The sequence below is a fragment of the Scleropages formosus genome, chromosome 14 (assembly GCF_900964775.1).
Source record: "Scleropages formosus chromosome 14, fSclFor1.1, whole genome shotgun sequence".
Taxonomy (NCBI): domain Eukaryota; kingdom Metazoa; phylum Chordata; class Actinopteri; order Osteoglossiformes; family Osteoglossidae; genus Scleropages; species Scleropages formosus.
Window position 1 is genome coordinate 4,850,002 of NC_041819.1, and position 26,388 is coordinate 4,876,389.

Genomic DNA, 26,388 nt, shown 5'->3' on the forward strand with positions numbered 1-26,388 from the left:
AATCACTTCCTGCATGCCCTTATCGTACCAGTGTTCATTAAGAGTTCACTTTGACTGGGTGACCCTTACCCTAACCTCACCCATGAGTGACTATCAAATACAGTAGGTTACCAGCAGCTATGGTAATCACACCTGATGCACTGTAAATAAATCAATATTTGAGCACACTCTCATTGATGAAGGATTTGTATTTCAGGCATAAAGCAGTTCACACATTCTTTTCTTTGTTTCCTCTCATTTAAGACATTGTTATTTGAGTTGGTGGCTGTACAGCTGGCCTTTTAAATGGTATCAAGAGAGAAGATTAATAGAAAGTGAACCGACAGAGACCAGCTATGAAGAGGTACGTCTGATGGGCTGTAATTGTTACACTTGTTTAGTGGGTGCTTCAATTGCACCTTATTACATATTCTTGTTATAGAAATCAAAGATTGTATGAAAACTTAACATTTTGTATAGTCTTATATACATTACTCTTGACAATTCTTACAGAGCAAATGTCAACGTTTCATTTCTATTTCACAGTATTACTGGTTAAACTGCAGTGCTTTTACACGAATCTCTCTGTCAGTTCCTGCAGTCTTGTACCACTGTAGCTGAGCTTCGTATTGACGACTCGTGTATGAAATTCAGGACATGTCATTATATTCTGAGCTCCTGATCCCTGACTTTTCCTCCCTCACTTTTCTGTCTGTCAGTACTGGTCTGGAGATTGAACACAAAAGTACCGTGGACTCAATGTAAAGGTAAGGGCAAGGAGACCATGCTGCATGTATGTTTATAAACAAGCTTCAAAACAATTAATCTATGAAATCCAGCCATTAGTTGGTCTGCTCTCATGAACGTACAGTGGTCAAACTTAAAAATATTTTTAATTAATTGTGTGTCATGTGTATGGAGTACTAGAAGTAATTGTTTTTTTATTCCCGTAAGAAAGTAGATTTGGTTCATATCACAGCTAAGAAGCAACTAGGACTAATCGTTGACAGAAAATGATGAGTTACTCATAGCATCTATCCCTCCTATGCCCAACCTATCCTCACACACACACACACACACACACACACACACACACACACACACACACTGCTGCATAGGGCCATTGTGCCGAAGACAGAACTTCCCGTTGTTGCCTGTCTTAAAGTGAATTCAAAGGACTGGTCTCATTTTGTTTGTTCCCAGGTGGCACCGGTAGGAACACAATGTATGGTGTCTATCTCCCTGCAGTTCTCATTGAGGATTTTCACAGTAACCTCCTGTCTCTGACTGTGTCACTGTGCTCCGGTGACCATCTTCCCATTACCATCTGACAGCGGCTGCTGGAAGTCTCTGCTATTCTGAGGACTTTTAGAGAAACGGCTTCAGTTTCCATTATTAGCTGCCATATGCAGCGACACACAACCACTCACTTGGAACCGAGTCCGGATCCAGTGCACTGAAATATCGGAGATGGCAAGAGAGAGTAATTTGTGATGTGTGGAACCTCTGTCTACTTTAGTGTGCCCCGCTCCGGCACCCCCACCCACACAATCAGACGTCCTTGAGTCTAGTTACTCCAGCTGAGAGAACGAGTTCTTACTGGGGAGGTTTATACGGGCAAGATTGTTCTCCATATCAAAAATCAATACTGCATTTTTGGAAATCTCCTATCTAAAATAACTATAATGCAGCAATCACCGCATCACGGGAAAGTGAAATGCCTGAATCAATACCCCAATGAATAATGCAGGCGTTCTGGAGCGGAACACAAGCTCTCCACACCGGATGCATTTTACAAGTTTGCGTGATGACAAAGTTAAGAATGGTGCTGACAACCTTGGCCTGCCCATTCATTTGGGAGCTGTCTGAAAGCCCTCTTTATTGCTTAACGTCTGTGGGGATGATGTGCTGAAATAGTCAGGCGGTGTATCATTCATTCTTACGTTAGCAATGATACACAATATGTCCTTATGTCAACCCCCCTGAAAGAGTAACCCTCAAGAATCTGTGCTAGGATGTTTGAGTGAAGTACTTTTTTCCCTTGAAACACCATTAAGACCTAAGCACACTTCCTGCCAGAAAACAATGGAAGCTGCTCTCTTTCCGAGAACGTCACCACATGCATCCTGCTTCCGGGATCTCATTGTTCTGGGTCATTCTGTCCCTGCCTGGGTCATGAAGGACGAGCCCAATTCAAGGACTTTGGAATGTAAATGTAGCCTCCCCCGACCATCACCGCCACCAGGGATTATCATCATCTCGACAGATATGTATTTTACCAACTCTCCCAGAGTGTGGCTTTGGTGTGACAGGTCTGATGTGAAGGGATGTGAGCGTGGACTCTTATTGTGCCATTTTTGAATGCGCTTTAGTTCCAAACAATGACACATACTGTTGCTTCCATAATTACAATTCAAGTATCGCTTTGGTGTTTTTTTCGCCCCTTCCCCCTTTCATTCTAGTTCAAATTGATTTAGGTTCTGTCACAAAGAAATCGGTTTGCTGCTCCAATTACAGAACGTTCTAATTAAAAGCCGAATGCAAATACAGTTATAATTATGTCACAGTCTTATCTGCTCTCTGCCCAGTGTTACTTTAAAGCAAACAGCAGAAAATTACACGTTGTTCAAGGAAAATGGCCCCTGGACTCGTCTCTGATTTTATTAAAGTATGTTCCCGAAATGGAAATGCGTTCCAATGGCTCTTTGAGGCGCCATCAATTAAGTGACTGAAGTAATCTCAAGTAAAGCGACCTCCAGTACACGAGGCCCTCGGTGTATTGTGATGACCATCAGTGGCGATGGAGAAGTGTCCCACTGCCCATTCCCTTCTTTTTTAATTTAAATCTTTGCGGATGAAGGTCATTGGGCTGCTTCTTCTCTGCAGCACCGAATTCTCTCTCTATTTTTCTCAGTCCCTCCTTCCGTTTCCCTCCCTTCCTCCCTCCAACTCTCCCTCCCTCGCTTGGAGGTGGTTGGAATTCAGAGCACACACATCGAATGACTCACTTCACTTGTACCTGCGATAAATCCCACATGTTGTTACCCTAGAAACCTCTCTCTGCACTTGCTTGTGTTCCATTCGGTGAATACACACTCGTGCTAATAAACTAACGTGCCAATCTAATAAGTTAAAGGGGAGTGTGTCTCTGATAATCTAGCAAATAAGCATCTAAGTGTTTGCGTGTCGACAAGTGCAGCAGAGCTCCGCTCGGTCGTGGGTTCGCTCAAGGGGGATGTTCTTGAATACGGTAGCTCTGAAGGAGATGTTGAACTCCCAGCTTACACAAAGTACTCTTCCGCTCTCTTTGAGAGTAACCTAATATGATCCCTTAGCGCTTGGGCTCAGATCTCCAAAGGGTTTCCAGTGATGGGATGAGATGCTCTACCTGTACAGGATCCCCCCGAGAGGATTTTAGAAGAGACAAACTCCTTGTTGATTATAAATTAATGAACCACAAAGAGATGAGACATTTGAGGAGAATTCATTATGAAGTCAGTGATTCACACAGGCATGAGGCAACTTAAAAACAATCTCACAGATATCGCATGCAGAGTTTTTTCTGCTATTACTCATTGTTTTTGTTCCATTGTTTCAAAGGGGGCACATTGTCTGGGAAAAGTAAATAAATAACACTGACAATGAGAAGCAAGTCTGGCAAATTTACCCAAGGTCAATGTGATTTCATATAATAATAAGAGCAGGGTTTTTTTTACAGCCCTCTTCAAAGTAATTAAGCATCCCTATGGGCTTCTTCTGAACAAGACTTAAACTGTATGAGCATCTTGAAGGAGGATTTGGGAGGTGGGGGTCTGTGTGGGGGACTTCCACAGGAAACTGGCATTTAATCTGAAGTAAATGAGGATTTATTTAGTGGTCAGATTTTATAACCACCGGTCGAATATCCTACTTAAAAAAAAAAAAGGATTATTATTTGGAGTGCACTCCAGTTCAGCTTAATATGTGAGTGAAACGATGGTATTCAGGGTGACTGGAATTAGCTTGGCATTTACATGTAATTGACTTATTTAGATTCAGTGCTTGTGTTAATTACACTAAATCAAAGATGCATGGTATTTCCTCAAGTAGGGATTTCACTGAAGGACATTCCGTCCTTAAAAGGATTCTGTGATTTTTTTTATGTATGGATTTAAAAGGTACTTTTTAACCTTAACTATGACTTCTCTGCCAGAATTATGCTTTTTGCTGCCATACTGGGCACCAGATAGTGTACTGGTTTGAGTCATTGTCCTGCAGTCGCTGGACTCAGGTTGAAATCCTACCTCCTGCTGTAGTATCCTTGTGCAGGGTACATACCCTGAGATGCTCCAGTAAATATTACCCTGCTGCATAAATGGGTAAATACAGTAAGTGTACGTGGCAAACTCTAGAAACCCACTATTGTTAGATACCTTGTAGAAAATATCTACTTTATGAATAAATAGTGTATATCTGTATGGTAGGTAGGGAACCTCTTGGTGACCACTTGTGTGGATTTCAAGACAGGGAAAAGTGATTTACTGTCGCCTTCTTACACATATGTCTTCAGATTGTAGGAGGAAACCCATGCAAGTTCCACACAGGCAGAACCAGACTGGAACCCATGTCTGAACATGCAGGCCAAGAGTTATGAGGCACCAGTGCTACCTACTGTTTGGCAATGCTGCTTTTACACTTTAGGGCAGCATGCCCTAAATACATTTTTGCAATATCTCTGAAGCTGATCTTATGCAATGCTTTAAACAGAGGCCATAGTGTGATGAATTAAACAATAAATACACCAGTCCCCCTAGAATTTTACTGTTTGCCTGGATGCAAAACATGTCTATTAAAAATAGGCACCGCAAGAGGACAAAAAACATTATGTACAACGTGCATAATAGGGAAACGAGTGAATTCAGCTGGGACTCTTACGGCAACATATTTATAGCTTAGAGAAATTTATGGCTTTCTTTTATCTGTGATTTAGGCAGCTACTATGCTTGTAAAATGAAACATATTTTTACCATCAACCCCTAGGAACCTCACAAGTCCTTAAGAAGCACTTTTGCAACGGGTCAGTTTAAACCTCCTGGGGATTCTGTGTTTTTCCCAGTGCTCACAGTTGGCAAATGACACAGCCCAGACCCAACAAAACGAGCAACAAACCTGACCTGCTCTCGAGTTAAATGTGCTTACTGCCTCCCAGAGCCGTTATGCATCTCGTTATTAATTTTTAAGAGGCAAATGTGGGGTGTTTTAGACTTATATTGTGTTTTTGTACAAAATTTTCTCTGTTATCAGTCAGAAATCAACCCACCCCCCCCCCCCCCCCCCCCAAAAAAAAAGAAAAAGACACCATTTTCATTGTCTACAGTTTTTGTTAGCTCTTTTGTCCGAGGTTGCATGAGGTAACACACCTACACATGTGCAGCTATTCCTTTCTGTTTAAATCTCAACTCCCATTGATTTTTTTCCCCTCCTTACCTCTTTCTATTGATATAAATCTTCTGCATCAAGAAGGCCTTGATGATCTCCACTGATGAGAATTTGGCTATTTCAGTAAATTGTGGCAGTTTTGAAAGGGGATGATGGTTCCTTCCAAGGAAGGCAAGTGTGGTTCCGCTCCATCCAAGTGGCCCTGCGAGAGAACGTGCGCTCACTCAGTTCTGATTGGTCGATTGATCTGCTAGGAACCTGTGGTGAAATGTTCGGCCAGTTCTTCTAAACACATTATGGCACCGGGCTCCCTTTATTAACAGTCCTGTGGGATTTGGAATCACACTTCCATCACGGTAGATGTGATGTCAAAGAACACATCTGGTGCTGGAAATTACTTTTCTTTCTTCCTCTATAGTCACACTTCCCAGTGGTTGTTCGAGGCCCCAATTATACATTTTGCTGAAATTCAAAGCTCAATTTAGATAAGGCTTTTCAGCAACCAGGGAGTTCATTGAAATACTAGTCAGTACAAAAGCGTAACCGATTTCCGGTTAACACTGGCATCCCACATGATTTTCTTTTAACCTAGTTCTTTCCCAATTTAACTACAGACAACAGATACTTGCAAAACCTTGCAAGTTATGATAATACTCTAGTCTAAAAGTTTATGCTTGAAAAGCAGAAGAAAAAAATGTGCTTTTGAAATTATTATAGTTGAGCAGCTCATCTGCTGTTACAAAATGCGAAGTAGCATAAGTATCCCAGACCATCAGCAGAGCTTACATATCCCTTCTACCGCTGCCTAATGCCATTGGAGGGGTACAGGAATGGTTGGAATTTTACACACTACAGGCCAGTCCAACATTTCATCCCAAGTCAGGTAGCCGCAGTTTAGTGAGTGGCTGTCACAAAGGGCCGGGGTCAAGTATGAGGCAGTTTTACAAAACTTTAAGGTCTGAACCCCTTTTGAATATGTCACTCTGATGTGGTCACAAAAATGTATCTTTGCTCAGACACATTCCTTCATCACTTGCATGCTGATTTACGCCATTATTTACTTCCCCGGGTGCTGTTTCTGTGATGAGATGTGCGGTGTTGGCATGGCAGCACCATTGAAGTGATCTCTGCATCCAGTCTCAAAACTGACAAGGTGACACCACGGACATAATTCATAACTTTCAGACATTTCTGAACAGCTGTGTTTTTCCACAACTGAAAATGTAAAGTTATATCAAGAAACGCATCAGATTTCGAGGCGGTACACTGAAGTCCGGAAACACAATCAATTCACGCTTTGTTTTGGCACGTTTAGCTATGTAAACAGAAACACGGTAAAAATAGTCATGAATGCAACTTTGCTTAACAAATGTTCAACTTTGTGGTGTAATGGATAAGGGAGTACCAAAAGAGAGCTCCAAAATGTATGTGATAGGAGGGGAATTGCTGTTGTAACCTTCAACAACTTTTGCTTTGATTTGCTTTGGTAGCTACCCAGCTGTTTAAATGGGTAGATAAGTGTAAAATTGTATGCTCCGTCAGTTTCCCTTCGTAACTGTGTCTGCTGAGCTATTTGTCTGCTACGCTAATAATGGATTGCAACTGGAAAAAAGGTTGGTACAATTATAGAGGACCACTTACCTCCTCTGCAAAATTATTCTTACCAAACAGGCTTAGATTTGTGCCTGCAAAGTGACAGATGAATTCACTGCACTTACTGACACCAGCATTTTTTTGGTCATATTCGCTTACATGCCCATTTGTGTCAGATTGATTGAGATATTATAACTCTTTGCCAAAATTGGTTAATACAGCAGAAATTTCTAAAGCAGATACTTTTTTCTGAAACAGTTACTTTTTTATTATGATGAAATCAGTTAATTCCATGCTTACAGCTACCTTCCCCTAGAGGCCTGTTGGTTTCCATTCTTTCCTAAAAATGAGACTTTACATAGCAATCTCATAAATTTGATTTTGGATTGCAAGTTTAAAATGAAATACTGGACAATGTATTTGTATCTGATAATTTAGGCTTAAACAAAATATGGATCTTTAAAAAAAATTCTTAAAAAAAAATCTGAGTTCTGAACATACTATAAATTCTGTGTTGGCTGCGCTAGCTTTTTACATAAAACTTCATGAAGTGTAAATATACAAATAAATAAATAAAGACTGCTAATTTAAGAAGATATTTACATTGAAAGGACACACATAAGGTTAAATACTTATTTCAGGGTCCAACAGGAAGACTTGGAGACTTAGCTGGTAACCTTTATATTGTACAGTAAGTCTGTATCTCGGGTCTTATTGGCTATTGCTGTTGAATAAAACTCTGCAACTATTTACTTACTTAAGAGTCATAATGCAGTTATTCAGTCAACTGTACAAGTTTATTATTTTAATCAATACATAAAATGAATGATTTTTTTCTTCACGCTTGCAATCTAGTGCTATACTAGAGCAAAATGTTTACTTTGTAATGCATTTAAAGCTTCAGTGCATGAAAAAAGCTGTCATCATATTTAAAATATTACTTTGGCATTTCCTGTTGTGCTACATCACGCAAGACCCCTGAAAGTGAGTCTTCTTACCACTGAGATCCAGCTGGAAAACTGATGTTTATTATCCTGCAGTGCATCATCTGGGGAAACACTCATCAAAAACAAAAATAAGACATTAATAACAGTAGCACTTAAAAACAGCTGGTGGTTGCACTTTTTTTTTTTTTTTTTTTTTTTAACTAAAAACAACCAAGCATACTAATTTATTTTTGAACTGTGTGTAACAATATTTTTGTAAAGCTTCCAGTAATGAATATCTGTTTGAAGATGTAAAATTAATTTTGCCTGGTTGAAGGAAATATGAAGTGTTCCTGCATATGCTAAATAGTGTGTAATTAATATACCTAATGGAGAGACGCTCTCCACCAGAAGGGAGTTCATTCAGCGTTCCCCTCTGCACATGCCCTGGACAAAACTGATGAAATTCCTTTACAGTCTCCCAGTAACAGACATGCTCTGTGTGCAACATCACCTCAGTGGCCGATGGTGTGTTTTTTGGGGCAGCAGGTGTTAGGATTAAGGCAATGAGATGAGAATGGATGGCCTAGACAGCTGTCTCTTTTGCATTGGTGAAACAAGGTTTTGAAAGGTTCTCAATGACTCCCTGAGCTGGAGGAGTCAGAGTTAATTAAAAGCACTTCGCAGTGAGACCCACTCCCTGCTGCTTGCATGTCCTCTGGACGGGAGGTGAAGCATGGGGGATCGCGATCAAGGGAAGAAACAATTGCCAGGAAACACATGGCTTTAGGGTTCAGCATATGACAGCGCAGGCTAGGAAAAGTGGAAGCATTACTGCTGAAAGGGGCTGGCTGCAGGATAGTCCAGTAGGGTCACTGAGATCAGTGCATCTGAGTCATCATAGCAACCAGAAGTTCTTCAAGCACCATGTGGACTTTTTTTTTTCCTCATGAAAAGCAGTTACTGGGTAGTGTTTCACCCCACAGGAGCTGTTGCATGGGCTGAAGTTATTATTTTGTTGTGGTTTCATTTTGTATGCAACTGCTAACTGTTTTCTATTGTTTTGTGGCAGTGGAACAATCAACTTGTTTTGTTTTTCAGAAAAAAAGGAGGTGACCTGTCTAGTCAAGTTTTCTGCATTGTCACTTCAATTAACTTGCAATTGCTAGGATCAAGTGTCACACTGGTAGAGCTCTGAGAGAACAGTATTTACAAGGAAATAATTTACTTGAAAACAAAGCATTAAATCCAGTCAGAGAAGTTAATTTAATTAAAGCAATAAAAAAAACAATGAAAGTCAAATCAGATTTTGAAACGAATATCAATGACCTGTTCCATTTAAGTCTACTTACTACAGTGCTTAATAAGTGCTTAATGCTGTGGGCAGGAAATTTGGACAGCACATCTTCAGATCTGTGTTCATTGCAAAATTTAGAAAACTATATGAAGGGGGGGGGGGGGGGGGGGCAGAAATGGAAATGGGTACTATTGGGACTCATCATTTGTTCAGTTTTTCCAAAATAAATTCACCATTGTATCCAGTGTTGCTTGGAGTGAAAAGGCTGGGAATTATTGTATCTTTTGTCATTTTAAAAATGTGCTTAAATGTTTTTTTCTTGGCAGTGTGAAAAAATGCCCCGCAGTGTGTAGAACTTTAACTGAAGTTGTCAAATTCCAAACCTGAAGTTGATGTGTAAATCTAATTTATATGTATCGTATAATTTCTGTTTTCCATAACTTTGCCTGCTTCAAGTGGGGGATATAGCTGAAAAACATGTCAACAAACACACCTGTACAGTACAAGTCTCCAATATAGCAGCATTTTATTATGCTTGCTCTGAACTTATATTTACCTTAATTTATAGATTTTTAATATCATTAATGGGGCTGCTGGTAGACTGGTGGTTATTGCTGCTGCATTTGGACCCCAAGGTTGTAGGTTCAAATCCCTCTGCTATAGTACTCTCGAGCAATGTACTTACCCTTAATTGCTCTAGTAAAATTACCCAGCTATACAAATGGGTAAATAATTGTAGGTCGATTAATATTCTAAGTCACTTTGGAGAGAACCATTATGTAAATGAAAAGTGCTGTCTGAATGCTCTCTTATTCAACATTTTAAGTACTATGTTGCTTTACAAAAAGTTTCCATAAATAGTCATGGTAATTTGTCAAGCAGTTTGGTGTTTTAATTATTGTTTAAATTTCTATGTGATTTAAATAATTCACACCCCTCTTAAGGCACGCAAAGTCAGATGTAATAAAAGCAAGTGGCTTTTTCATCTATGCTGAGATGTTCCCCTCAAGGAGACACTGCATCCAAGTGTTCATTTTCCCTTTTTTCTTCCCACAATTTTGATGTCCTTTATTTTTTCTGCGCCAGTTCGGCACGGCCTCCTGTGCATCTTGTGCAGCCAAGCATGTCCCTCAGTGTCACAAGCTATTATTATTACTCCTCTCTTTCGATTGCAAGGATCTCCTGAGATGCAAAGTCCTGCCTGATATTATCTCTCCCATAGACGATGCTAGAAAATGGAGGTTAACACCACGTGCAGCATGTTTCTCCTCCCTGAATAGCCTCTCTGCCGGGCTTGCGTTTATGTACACCACCTGAAATCGGGCTCCCAATCTGAAGGAGCTTTCGGGAGAAAGAATTAGATGCCTCCACTTTGAGATGTTCCATTCCAGCTGATGTTAGATGTTCCATTTGTACTGGAAGGACACTTTATTTTATCAACAAACAAGGGGTTTCACTCGGACGGCTAATGGCCAATAGAGCAGCAGAAGCCCAGAAGGACACAGGTTTGTGTTCGTGTGTGTGGACACAATCTGGTCCATTCCACTTGGCTGCCCCTTTGCGCTCGTGCAATCTACTAATATATAGGCCGGCATCGTAGTCCCCTTTGAACCACAGGACGCTTGTATGGTTCACCACACTGCTGATTACCATCTGGCAAAAACAGACCATCCGAAAAAAACAACACATGATTGGCTACATTGCTCTTTTGTATATGTGCCATTTCTCTGGGTATAAATTCATTTTCTGTAACAAGGCTGCCTTCCGGAACATACCCATTTAGTGAGACAGTAGTCTGGAATTCAAATGTCTGAATGCGTAGGAAAGAGCAGAAGGGTGTCATTGTGTTTCCTCTGAGTGACGTTGCGTTCTGGTCCACAGGCTGTGTGATTTCCCTTTGAAGAGCCACTGTGACAACTGCCGTCATGGGAAAGGGACAACACAATTGTCGGGAAACTTTATGGCTTGTGTACATTTTTAACCAAAACATATAATTTAAGGGGCGTCAAATTCGACAGACGGGAGGAGTCTGCTGGTTTTCATCTCTCATGCCTGTCCTTGGCTTAATGGTTCCAATTAATGGTTACTTATCTGTGCTGATGCTTCTCCAAAAATGCAGCCATGAACTGAGTGTTTGCTGGATAAAAGGTAGTCTCCATCTTAAAATATATTATTTGTCATCTTTTCGAAAGAGAAAATGCAGAAAAAAAATTCAACATGGTGGAGGTAATTATGTGATCCCTGGGAAACGTTAGAAAAAAGAACCCCACGTGTCCCCTTGGAGGGAGAGGGACAACTGTGAAATAGAGGAATTGTGCAATGACAACACATTGAGAGCGCATAGTGATGCAGATCGTCGATAAGTGGAGCGTATGTGAGGTGAGGAGGTTGGGGAACATGGGAAGTGAAGACACTCTTGCGAACACTTTCTCACACTTGCATTGGATGATGGGGTAAATTGCTACATAACTTTACCATTATTAACATTTTAATATTTGCATTGATTTAGTGTTGGGTTTCAGGATGTACATAAAAAAGCTATTAAATTTGTCTGTGTCAGAATATTTAGATGAACAAGATCATGTGCCCGTTACGTTACTTTTGTCCAGTTAAGGAATGTAAGGAAATCTGTAAATGCAGGAAGTCCTTTATGAGCGTCACTGAGGTATTCAAAAAATATCCAATATAACCAAAAAAAAGCAATTTGTAGTTTTTTGTTTTAAAGAAATACTACGCAAACAGCCACACAGCCAAACCAGGACGCGTCTCCTTATAACACATGCATCAATTATCAATTCTCCGAATGGCAAGCTTTTTATATTCCTTTTTGTCTACAAAATGAGGTGGTTTTTCTTTTGTGCTTCAAAGCAAGTCAGAATGTGGTAAAAACACCCTTTGAAAACAAATTTCTTTATGGGTGGAAAAAAAATACAACAACCTTTTTCCAAATGAACAATATTGGTCTCCAGCTGACTTTTGTGGTGAATCATCCAGTCAAAGCTGTCATGGGTTCCAAATCATATATCTTCTGACACCTCCACCAAAGAAGCTGTGTAGTGAGTTTGAATTCCTGTTTTTTTTTTGTTTTTAAAACACATTACATATGCTTTCTATTTAGCACATGTAAAGAAACAAAATGCAACAAATCAAAAGACAAGAGGATGGCCAAGTGTTTCCACAGAGGTGCTGTGAAAATGCAGTGTGAAATGCAGCCATTTCAGATACGGTGTCTTGTAATAAGATATATAATCTGAATTCTGAGAGAAAGGCTGAGAGCAAATCCTGGCAAACTAACAGAGTTTGAGCCCCTTCAGATGAAAGGAAATGCTAATAGTTCACAAAGACAGTACAGTACATGTTCAGAAATGGGTTAAATGCTTGGGCAATTTCTGTGAAATTTTGGGACAACAAAAACAGTCAAGCACTGGATCAGTATGAAATCAGAAAGAACAAAAATAATGGAAAAGAGTGTTTGTCAGGTTTTGTTCCCAGTTTTCACTGATTTTGCTTGTGTTCTATCCTACTATGCGTGGCAGCGTTCATGTCTGACAAAATTACGACATCAACAAAATCTTTCATCAAAAATAGTCAATAGTTATTACTTTACCTGTATCCATATTATTTAAACTCTTAGCTTTTTCCAAGAGAAATTGTGCTACAGAAAAATCTTAAGGCAGACAAACAGGACTGCAAAAGCTGAATATGTGCTAATAACATGTCAGTGTGCTATACACCTAGAGTCACATTAAAATAATATTTAAAAAATCCAAAGTATTAACTTTAAAATTTACTGAAACTTTGCCTTGATTGATATAATGTGTTAAGAAAAATAGGGGAATACAAATGACAAGAACTTTCCACAACACTCCAAGACTCAGAAGGCATTTTTTTTACCCAGTTATTAATTTGCTTTTATCATAGCACCTGTGAGTTGCCCATAATTATGAGAAACAACATTGCTGGAAGCCAGCATTAAAACCACTGTCAATTTAGCTAGACCTTGCGGGCTTTGGCTCACATATTAAACTGTCATGCCAAACACTGGCCAACTTGAGAGTAGGGCTGCCCCACTAAGGACACACAGTTACGTGCGCCTTTGAATATCCTCTTTGGAGCAATATTTTACTTTCCTGGCTATTTGCCGTCTGTAATAAATCGGGAGTTAAAACTCCCATTGGGGCCCGGCCAGGATGATAGTGCACTTCTCCCCACAGTTATCCCCATTCGGCAGAAATGTTCCACGGGCACTCGCAACCTCCCAGTGATAAACTTGCTCCTTCACGTAAATATCTTTTTCCCTCCATTTCGTTCTCTTCTGTCTAAAGGCAGTGACCCTCTAGGCTAAAGGCAAACAAAACAAAACAAAAAGATAAGATTTCTCTGCTTGGGGATCTTATCTTTCTGCAGGAAGTGTCAGTGATATTGACTTGCCCCACGGAGCATGACATTGGTGTCAATTAAATGTAACATTTTCCCTCACCTGGTCGGAGTTGATGGTTCTACTGGCGTGCTGCCATCATTTATTTCCTTCCTCCCTCAAGGTGCCGAATATCTCTTTTAATTACCTTTAAAATTAATCACAGTGGAGGCATTTAACCATTTGGTAGCAGAGTACTGTGAAACAACACTAACTCCACCCTATAACTGTCCAATCCTTTGCTAATCATAGCCTGTAGTAAACACTTTGCTAGGATCTGTAGGATCTGTATGTTGCATATGAGAACTTTAGATTCAGAAACATTACAGCTTAAATTCCTTTTTTTTGGCAATGTGTCTCTATATGTCAGTTCACCTTTTGTAGCTTCAGTCAAACAGTAATGCACCATATTGGTGAAATAACGTACAGAATCCATAAAGCTGGTGTCTAGCAGCTGTTGTCTTCTTCAATATGCATCACTTGACCTGAGGCTTTTGAGGTTGTGCCCCTGAGCCTGATGGGTTTCAAGATTCTGCCAGATGACCCTCATTACAAAAAACCTTGTGGTTAAGGTCAGCATATAGAGCAGCTCCGACTCTTAGAAGTAGTGAGCCTGTATCCAATTTGCTGCTCACATGAGAGTTTGCATCCTTATGCCAGCTGCAGCAATTTTCCCATCCAATCTCAAATCACTTGGCTCATGGCTGTAGATTGTGCATAAACAATTTCTACAGGTGATGAAGTATCCCTCTATAAGGTACGGATCTGACAGACATCAGAAGACAATGGAAGACATGTAAAGAATACGTACTCTTGCTAACATTTAAGAAGTGAGCTGTCCCCAATACCTCCTATCATTATCTTGAAATAGTAGAAGCTAGGGGTCAGAAAGGTGCACTAAATATGGAACAAGCATACCAGTACTACTCCTACTATGTAACACACCATAGTAGAACAAGATTGTATTACATTACAGGGAGTCAGAGCTCATTATGTTGCTGTCTTGGGTGAAGGTGACCGAAATTCCACAGTGACCATACGTTCTGCTGATTCGCGTTAATAAATGTGGCTGAGCTGTGAACGAGCTTGGACTTCTGGAGCCCAGAGGCCAGTGGGTCAACGTCAGGTCCATGTGGCCAGTGAGCCATTTCCATAGCATAGTGACTACAGGTTAGGGGGGTTTCACAGAGCCTAGCTGCAGTTATGTGGCCTGTTTGCAAGTTCAGTGTCCAGACAGGATTGGGAAATGCACTGCCAGGCACTGGGAAAGGCAAGACCGTTGTGGCCTTCTGATGGGCCTTCATGAAAGGATGTCGCCAGCACCATACTCCACCGCTACAGCTCCCAGCTTAATCTGGACTCAACCATACTTTACAAAACTGAGCAAGATTTCAACTGTAAATTGATTAACCATGACTGGTGAACCATGTGTTGCTGTTGCCCCTAAGTAAAATATAAGATTGCCAGTTTGTTTTGTGTCAGGATTTTAAATTGAATGAAGCTACAGAGATATACACACAAACATGCTCATACACTGGCATTTATAAAGATGTGTATTTTCACTTACATTCAGTTAGCTGATGCTTTTCTCCAAAACAACTTACAGCATTAAGGTTACAATTTTTTACCCATATATACAGCTAGGTATTTTAATGATGCAATTTAGGATAAGTACCTTGCTCAAGGGTACTACAGACAGAGGTTGGGATTAAACCTGCAGCCATTGTAGCCAAAAGCAGAATCTCTAACCACTACACTACTAGCTGTCACTTCAAAAGCACTACAAATTATAATTATTATCAAATAAATTTACATAGATTTGCACTCACTTCTCAACCCATAGCCCAGATTCTAGGAGTTACCAGCCTTATCCACAATGCCACCATGAATATTGTGCTCCTACATTCCTAACTATAGTTCCAGGTTGAACTGTTCACATGACAAGGTTACTTATTTTGCTCTTAGAAATTCCTCATTTCTGGCAGATACATGTGACACAAGCATGTGGCTGACTTCTGCATACTGACAATCATTGTTTAGATGTCAAATTTTAGTACACCATACTGTGAGTTTTTTCTGCCTGGCAAGAACCTTATTTCATCCTTCATTTTCAATAGACAAGACTATTTGTTATCCCAAAGGATAGTTAAGTGATAGCTGTGTAGTGTTACTAGCATAACCCAGACAATTTTCATCAATCATTGATATCCCCGTGGACTGCCAGTGCCAAGCGGATTTTTTAAGCCTTAAAGTCCCCTGGCAGTTTTCCCCTCTGTTCTCTGTAGGCAAACAGATTTAGAGAATATAGAGAGGAAAGCTATGATCTGACAGTCGGGCAAAGTTTGCTGCTTTTACTGTCAAATAATAATTAAAAAAATGCTTTCTTAATTTTTAAAAATGTTTTTACAGAATATCATATTATAACCTATTTTGTTCAGTAGAAAAACATGAGTAAGATGCATAGATGAAATTTTTCTGTCATATTCATGCTATATTTTGATGTTGAAGTGCTGATTTATTCTTCATTGCAGTTGTTTTTTTTTATTAGAAACTGAATGGCCTTAACTGCACTTATTTAACCTAATTTCTTAGTTGCATATTAATCACAAATGTGAACAGAAAACTACTGGTAAATACATAAATTCATTTTAGTACATTGCCTGTCATCAACATCCAACCATGAAATACAAATTTTTATATTATTTCTGGTTGTACACATACTGAGAGATGTAGAAAAAAAATACTATACAGTAAAGAAATGTTGAGTAAACAATGTATTCTTGGATTTTCTGGCACCATGATATCAGCAAACACCGAGCGTTATTCTTGCAAAATATTTACACTCACTGCTTCATAAAAGACGTAAGAATCTTGGCTGAAACCAAAATAAATAATTTGCTTGTTGAGACTAATTAGCACTTTTTATTATTTTATCAAATTTGCCATTTAAAACCTAGTCCTTGGATAAAGGGTAATTTTAACCAGAATTTAACAAGCATTTAGAAATATTTTCTCAATAGTTGCTGCTTTCCTGGAGTCTTGTACTGACATTTGTAGGAGTCATCCAGCAGGACAACCTGACCATTTACTTGAAATGCTTCCAAGGTGTTTTTTGCCCTTTCAAAAACCAGCCATCCATCCATATTTTAACACATAGCTTTAGGTTCTTTTCTGCCTACTTTATGGGTTACTGGACTGCTACATTTAATGTCACCACTTCTGTGATAAGTAAACAAAAATGTCAGTAATCTCCATGTTAGCCATATAAAAGCAAAAAAGAAAAAATTGTGAATTTAACAGCAGTGAAAATTACTGAAATAGGTGCACAACACACACACACACACACACACCTTCTGAACCGCTTGTCCCATACAGGGTCGCAGGGGAACCGGAGCCTACCCGGCAACACAGGGCGTAAGGCCGGGGTGGAACACACCCAGGACAGGACGCCAGTCCGCTGCAAGGCACCCTAAGCAGGACTCGAACCCCAGACAGCAGGACCCGGTCCAACCCACTGCACCACCGCGCCCCCAGGTGCACAACAATGGAAACATTTAGTGGCGCATGCACATACCATATCCATTAAAAATGTGTTTATATATTGTATGAACTAATGATTAGTTAAGAAACTGGATATTTTGTGCTCTTTTCAATAATGGTCAGTTGGTTTTTTTTTTTTTTTTTATATTGGGACACACTCCTGTGGGTCAGATTTTAAAAAGATCATGTTATCGAATGTTACTTGAAAAATGTGAACTAAATAATCCTTTCTCCCACACAAAAAACATTTTACCTGCTAGGTGTCTGTGATGTTTCATGTAAATTTCCCAGATATGCTGAATCAGCAAGGCCCCCATAACCAACTGCAATAAACTAAGTTCCAAGAAAATGATAGAGATTTGGGCTCATATTCATCAAAAAAAGTAATTTTTATTTTTAAATCACACTAAAAAATTTTGCCAAGGTCACTGATGCCCCTGTATAATTACTTTAAATGTATAAAAAAAAGTACAAATGTCAGCAAAGGTAAATAATAAATAAATAAAATAAATATTCTTAATTCATCTGAACACAAGCTGCATCAAAGCATTGATTTTATGGATTTAAACAGCACTGTGCAAAAGTTTTAGGCACCTGTGAAAAAAGCTGTAACGTGAGAATGCTTCCTAAAATAATGCTCTTAATTAATCAACTTCCTACGAAGCTCAGTAATCATCCATCGTCAGCAAGCACTTGTCCCGAGGATGACCACCTTGTGTCTTGTTGCTATACTCACTCTTTCCATGGTGTAAGATCTGAGAGTTAAACTGCCACATGTGACAAAACCTCACATTTTTAGTGTGGTTGTAACTGGCCCAGTTTTCTTGCCTCTATACAGTGTTTCTGCTTCAGTTAATCGGTGTGCCATACAAAGACCTTGCATTCTCTATTTGAAAAGCTGTTTATTACTATTTTTCTTTCTTTCTTTAACAACATACAAAATCCTTACTGTAATGCAAAAGGAATGCTTGGAAATCTGAAACATGCTCTTTCTCATTGACACTAATGCAGAAGACATTAAATAACCGTCCAAAACAAATATTTTTGTGAAACATCTAAGTGCCTAAGACTTTTGCGCAGTACTGTATATTCTTAATTTATAGTTCTGTACAATTTGGAGAGAACTGTCCCAGAACTGCTAAGGTAGTGAACCAATTTCAAAGATTTCAAAGTCTACATAATATTTTAATATTCTGCATATATTTGGTTTTTCCATAATATATCCCTTTTAGTGTTGCATAATTAGCCTAAGGAAACAAGAAATGCGTAGCAAAAAAAAAAAAAAGAATAAAACATAGATAATATTCGGATAAACATTTATGTATTTCTGTCTAGTGCAACCATGAATATGCATTTTGCTGGTTATCTGCAACACAGCATTTGCTTTTGAAAGTGTATGAATTTTATATTCATGCAGCCTTTACCACTCTTAGGAAATGAGCAGAATCTCCTTCACAGAAGGAGTAATCGTTGAGATACTGTATAAACTACAAACAGCTGGCCCCTCGGACACACTTTGCAATAATAAGCAGCATCATCCTTTTGTTATCTCCGTATATTGAATGATTTCTAGGCTTTCTGATAGTGGCAACAGTAGATAAGACAGAAACTGCTACCAAGTGGCTCCGGCCCAATCACATGCACGATCAGTGTCTCCTGCTTGTGCTACTGTTTGGTGAAAGAGAGCGCATTATTCCAAGCAAGCGTGGTCGGGGTGTTTACTACAAAGACTAAAATGGCTGCATGGGAAGAGCTCACTGAACTCGTAAATTTTGTCTATCCACTGTGTCGGAGCACGTGCGATGGGTATGAAAAGTGGTGGGGCAATCCAGAGATTTTCCCATTTCTGATTGGTACAGGTTGGTGATATTTTTTGCCTGTGTGGGTGTGTGTGTATCAATGCAGTAGATAGATGGACAGATTGAGTGTGGGTTAAATGATATTTATGAGTGAGACTAACACTATTTACTGCAACAAAGCTGTTCCAAAAATGGGCCTTTGACACAGTCATGTGTGACTAGGTGGAGAGTGCCAGGCCGCTCTCTCTTTGCCAGGTCTCCTGGTGTGCAGCTGGCGGGGCACCCTGGGCAGGGTGGGGAGGCGGTGAGAAGGGACTCCTCCCCGACAGCAGCCGCCTGATGTCCAGAGAGCCGTGGGACTCGGCCTCTGTCCAGCTCCACCCTCTGTACACACCTGTGGAATCGTCCATCTCCGTGGGAAGGAGGAGGCAGCCATCTGTTTTTGTTCAGTACAACCTTTTCAAGGTGCCGTAGGGGAGGTGTCGCTCACTATGATCTACTCTTCATTGAGACCCGCTTTGATTACACTGTTGTCTTCTGAAAGACCACAAGTTGTTGTTCTGCGAAAGCCCTCAATCTTGTCAGAACAAAATGCACTATGACATATTAGCAGGTCTATCATCGATTTACAAATGCTGGAATTCTGCTGTATCTCAGGAATACTGCACTGCAGGTCGAAAGTCTGAGTTCACTTTCTGCAACCTTTTTCCTCGGTAGGCATTTGGTTTACGGTTTTGATGAGAAAGTGAGGTGCCATATCTTCCCAGCATTTCTGCAGCAGTTCCGAAAGATGAAGAACGCTTCTGGATTGCTTTGCTTTCACTCTTCTATCCAATTTGTCCCATACAAGTGTTACAAGTATTGGTTTGTACAGCCTTTGGACTGCGACTGTATGTAACTGAAGACTACACACTGCATACAATACACTGATAAGATGTAACTGTTACATATGATCATGTAAGAGAAAAGCTGTAAGTGGTTTGACTAAAATTTATCAGATAACTAATATCATGCATTTAGCAGGCTGAGACACCCCACTGACCTTTTCAAGTCAGATAAAAACCATTACCTATAGGAATTGCTTCCTGTAATTTCACATGCAGATATTGTGCTTCTCAGCTCTGATAATAACTCCACTTGATACACCTCAGTGATTACAACAGCACTACAGTATTCATGGGTAATATTAATGATTTACTGCATCCCTTTTTTACAGATCAATTTGTGGATTTTGCTTTCAAGGATATGCTTACCCTAGATTCTACTATCCGCTATGTTTTAAATACCATTAACATTTGGAAGATCCCTTTATAAATAGGGAAGCGGCTAAACATTTTCACATGAGCAATTTCAACACTGCTGAAAATCCTTTAGCAAAACCAGGTTTGGTGTAATCCACCAACTCATTCAGATGGTGTGTTAAAAATGGACATAGGCACAATAACATGTTGTAGAGAAAATGTGAAACTCTCTATATTAATGCACTGAAACACATATAAATCTCAGTAAATCACATAACCACAGGAAAAAAGTCAGTCTGGAGTGTTGTGATCTTTTCAGGAAGTTTAAGACAGCATGGAGGCAGCAGAATTCATTCTTATTTACAAGAAAATCTCCAACCTACAGTTTCATATTGAAGATGTACCTTTATTTTGGAATGCACCTTTATTTAAAAGAAAATGTCTCGTACTTCTTATTTTTTTCTCCCAAAAGATGGCTATTAACGCCTTTCAGCTGTATTTTTGGGCAGACGTCTTACAGTGGAAATACAATAGAGCGAAAGGTGCTGTTTCTCACACTAATGTCTGTTCTTTAATAAGTGAGAGTGCTGTCAAAGAAAGCACTGATGGACCCTTCTGGCAAGAGCGTGAACATGGCTTATTCTCCCGCCGCTTGCTCTGTCTCTGTCGATATTGACACCTTTTTTAAACATGTGCTTTACCGCCTGACACCACATCAGTGTTATTACCATTTAACAAATACGGATTATTAGTAGTTTTGTTTATTTCCACCTCACCGACCCCTACTTGTTTTTCAGCACTTATAATTAAAGAAATTTGCTTGGCAGCAGCAGGTCTGAAACAGTTGAAAATATTTAAACAGGACACATCACAATGCGTTTATAATTAGACATATCCTTTTTAAAACAGGACAATCTGAATTTGTCTTAAGAGGGTAAATATTGCCTGTGTTTCCAGAAACTACATGTTTTAATGTGTATTACTTGTATGTATTGTTGAAACACAATGTGTAATGGTAACTGAAAAATGTTTCTTTCCACTATTTTTTGTACTCTGTCAAAGTTATTTATATGCATTGTTTTTATGTAAGAAAGGTTTAGAAACACTGGTGATGGCAGCTTTTAAACATATTTGGGCTTTGGATAACATCTGAAAAAGTCTTAGCTATTTTGTAAGAAAAGCAGGTGGAACTTTTTCCTGTCTATAATACTTTTCTGTCTGTCTTCTGTTTGGTTTTAGGGGTCAGTCGTTAAGAGCAGCCATTAAAGGCTTGTCAGAGGTAGCAGAAAGATCTAGTCAGTGGTTGTGGATGAGAAGGCACCAGGGTGTTTGGGGGAAGCACACTTGAGTGGGGAGTACTCACCTAGGTGAACGTCAATGGTTTGAGTTTTGTTGTCACCTCCATATGCTGGTATGGTGTATTGGTTGGTTGTTGGTGGTTGGGGTGGGTTTTTTTTTTGGTGGGTGGAGTCGCTGGGATGGCACTGTGGGCATGGAGGGGGGTGGGTCTGGGACGCCAGATCTCGCCGTTGAGCCTTCTGGAGGTGTAGTGGGCTCAATTCAATGAAACATCAATGAAGGAAGGTGCCCACTTGACAACCCCAACGAAGGGCACGCGGTGGCTCCCGGCAAGGAGGATGGTGTTTGCCCATGATATTTTTTGTGAAGGGAATTGGTTGGTTTTGGGAGGGATGGTATATTGTGGCATGGTTGGTTTGTCTAGCCCCCTTGGTTTTTGGCACGAGGGGTTGAACATCTTTCCCTGTGTATTATTGTATGCTGAATATGCTGAAAATTTTGTATTTAGGCAACTGAGCAAATGGATGGTTTCAAAAATAGCCAGTTCAACCTGATGTTCAAAGTAAAAGCCGTATAAAAAGCATTACTGCTTTTTAACACACACACAAACACAGATACTGCAAAATCAGCAGTTACCATGCAACCAAGCGGCTTGCAAAAATCACAGTTACTGGTTCATCGAAAAATGCCCAACGTTCCCATTTCTGAACCATAAAGAAGTTCTCAGAGGAAACATCTAAAAATAAATTTTTACTCATAAAGGGCGATAATTCGGTTTCTTCATTTCTAAGTGTTTAATCTTTAATCTTTAGCCCCTTTTACTTTTACTTTTTCCAAAGCTACCGAGCCCCCACCACCACCACTTAGCATTAGGGGGTGCAGGGAGAATTACAGGATTGTAGAGAGTGGGTGGGTTGGGCACAGGTGGGTGTTAGTCAGGTACAGAAGGACTACACAGCTGGACACAGCTGACTGTTAGATGGGAACAGAAGCTCCATGTGTCTGGGCCAGCCCTGAGTGCTGCTGGTATGTGTGGCCTTTAGTGTGGAGCTGTTGGGATAGGAAAGGTCACAGTGGGGCTGTGTGGTGGGTCCTTCTTCGAGAAACGCAGTGTGTGGTGAGCCTGTCTGTGTGTTAAGACAAGGGCAGAACTGGTGAGGGATCCACACTGATCATTGTCTTCGGTCTGGATCTTGTTTATGCCTACAGCTCTGCTCACGAGCGACAGGTTGAACCTCCTGAAACTTGAACTGTCCGGTCACATTGGTGCTCGTACTGCACCTTCAGCGTCCCAGTCCATTCCTGTCACCTTGATTCTTCTTTGGAAGATTCACGTGAAGCCATGAAGCGCGTCAAGAAAATAGATAAATACATAAATAAACCCCAGATTCCAGTTCAGTCCACACCAAAAAAGACACTTGAGGCCATTGGTTCCCATGAGGATTTGTGTGGCAATAATTGGGCACCCTGAAGCTAGTTATCTGTTCAGACAGAGAGGAGGCCCGTGACCGGCCTGTCTCCTCTGCCTCCCTAGTACCGTGTGAACAGGGGAGGGAGAAGCTTTGATGGGAGAGGCAGATCTACCAAGCGAGCAGTTGTTTCATCCCCTTGCCAGTGGTCTTTCACACTGAGGGGGAAGGAGCTCACCGTTTTTGAAGAAAAGCGACCTCTTCACGTGTGCAGAGGTTCTGTGCAACCCCACTCTGCACTCACGCCATACTGGCTTAGAGTACTAGGGCAGCTCTTTCCCACAGCACATGTCCCACCCAGGGTTCAAACCATCATCGCATTTGTGTTTAAACGGGCACTGACTACGCCAAACGGTAGCCTGGGGAAATGCCTGACAGCTTGGACTCCGCTGATAAAATAACACGGCATGAGATCTCAGGAGACCACCAGAAGCTCACTTTCATTTGTAGATGCCAGAGGTTCTAGTCTCCACTACAGGAATCCAGTGTATTCATTCTGAACACAGTGTATTCATTTAGAACTCTTAGATAGAACTTAACAATTCTTAACAACACCCATCCTTCCTGTAAGTGACTTTGTTGACACCTCGATGTAGACAAGATATAGAAAACACAAGTAATATTAATTTGTTCTGACGTGTTAGAAATTACATAAATCATGGGCTCCCTTTTATTGATCACAAGGAAGCAAAACATAAGAATGCTGTGGCAACTCTGTCAATCGCTGTGATTTGAAAATTCACTGATCTATTCACCAAGCAGCCTCAGGCCACAATCTCTACCTTGGAAGGGCATAAATAATAAACTTTACTGCTATGCACTACAGTATAGCTGAGATATTGGTCAGGGTTACAAAATTTGATCATTTTTATGAAACACCTCTGGCATATATTCATATGAAATAAATTATAAAAACACCTCTGCCTTGTAAAGAAGAACATAATCCAGAATTTATTGATAAGAAGCAATTTAAAAGTTTTGAGGATTTAACATTTAGTCTGTGTGTTAAATTTACATTAACGGTTTCCATATATAACTAATGTTAAGATGTCCTGCATCTATTAGTGAAGAAGCAAAATAATTACAGTGACGTAAATGAGACAACTGGTAAATGCTTATGCTTCCTTCAAGCCTGGCCACTGAAGAAATGATGTGTATATGCATATTTTTTAATACATTTATGATTCATAAGCTGAAAAGGGCTTAATTATTAATTGATTTCATTACACAGGCCTCTTTTTCATTCAGATCATTTATTTCAGATATAGTCTTCCATGAAACCTGCATGGCATTTAGTTTGAGGTTCAATTTTAGCTCCAGGCCAATCAATTTTGAAACTTTTAATTAGCTTTAATAAGCCTGATGTACTTCCACTACATTCAGCAAATACACCTTCTAATTTTCAGTAGCACTTATTTTATTGACTGGGAAGAAGTTAATGGTCAGTTTCTTTTGTGCTTAATCAACTGCTCCATCAGCTACTTCTACAAAAAAAAGGTCATTTGTACATGGCAGTTGATAAAAAAGCTTCAAGCAAAGAAAAAACTGATTTTGCATATCAATAGAAATTGTGGTATGAATTAACAAAACCATTAACATCAACACCTTTTACTGTGTGTTGGAATAATAGTAATAGTGGCAGTAATAACTGGAGCAGAAATAAATTTTGGAGTAACAGTAAAAACAGGAGCTGTAATGACTGACTTTCAAAAAATTACTACAGAAGACAGGACATCTGAAAATATGGTGTACCTTTTGATCACACTGCTCGCAGGAATGTCCCTGTGCAATATAAGTCTTGCCAAAAATAAAGTCCTGTGCAGTGTGCAACTGTTGCACTTATGTGTAACACTTGTTGTGTCACAGTTTTTCTATTTCCCTGTTGTTTTTCTAGTCATTTTTTTTGTTCATAGCTTTTCACTATACCAGACTACTTAGCATTATATTTGTTGTCTTCTCAAGATTTAATGTTATTTTTTTCTATGTGTGCTGCTTCAGTCATTCAAGTTTGTACGTAAATTTCTCGATAACTGTTATAAATCTGATTTACATAACTGTGTGTTTACTGCTTGTGATTTGGTCATTCTCCCTCAACGGGTTTCATTAAAAAAAAAAAAAAGACAACATGCAGAAGATTACCTGAATTAATGTGACTGTCACACATGAATGTCTTTAAAATATTTATAGAAATATTTTCTGTTGCTGTTGTTCCACTTGTAACGTACATCATTCAGTATGGTGAGAATAGCGGTCCCAGAAATCTGTAAATATATTTTACACCTGTAATCCGAGCCATGTCCATTTACTCTGGATGCTGTACATGTCAAAATTAAGACATTGTCAGTTTTTGTATTAAAAAAAAGTCATCCTAACAAGAAAGAACTGAAGGTGAGATAAATTCTATTATTTACTTTTAAACCATCAGAGAAATATAGACGTTTAAGACTTTTTATGTACAAAACAGTCACAACAGACACCACTTATGCTTGCTTTTTAAAAGAATAATACTGCCATCATACTTTCATTAACCTTTTGACTGTTTGAGCATCTTGTTTGTGTTCTTCATAATATATATTCCATTATCCTTAAAAAATAATGAGATGGTAGTCAATGAAACTATATACTTACCAAGAATATGTCTGCCATGGATCGGTGCAGATTAATCTTTAATATCTTTTTTGTTTCTGTATTCAGTAAAAAAAAGCCCATGCATGCCTGGCAAATAAATAGAGTAATTTAATGTAATGTGTTTTTTCACTGGTGAGGCTCTTTTCCAATATTGCTCATATTGCACTTAGAGCACTAGACTTATACATTTTTGTATTAAATGTGCTACAAGGACAATAAACAAAACTTAGAAAACATAGAAAATGGGCACAACCTGGACTGATCTCAATAGGTTTTCTCAATGGCATCATATCTTATGTACAAAGAAAACATTACATTCGTTTTAGCAAGGCAGGTGTCTTATACCATAAGTAAGAGCCCTAAGGAATCTGTGTTGCCTTGACCATGCCCAGAACATCATGAATCTCAACGGGGCCTTATCTCTGTTACAGGACCATTTACCCCTTGCACTGAGCATTATTGATGAACAACAGACCGCACAGAATAGCTACCTTTATCATGAATCTGTAATTTGACAAAAAAAAGAGTTTGCCTTATCTGTTCAATTGCTTTATTCGTTTACGTTTCCTCATGTAGCAAATGCTTTTCTCCAGCGTGACACACATCTCAGAGAGAAATACAAAGAGCGCATTAAATTATGATCATTCTCCAGTTTTAAAGAGTACCTGTATTTCCAAACGATCAATCAAACCGACAAAAATGAAGCTTGAGGCAGCACGAGTTCAAAATCCATCAAAACAAACCAATTGCAATGTGTCAGAGCTGTATGAACTAAACAGAAA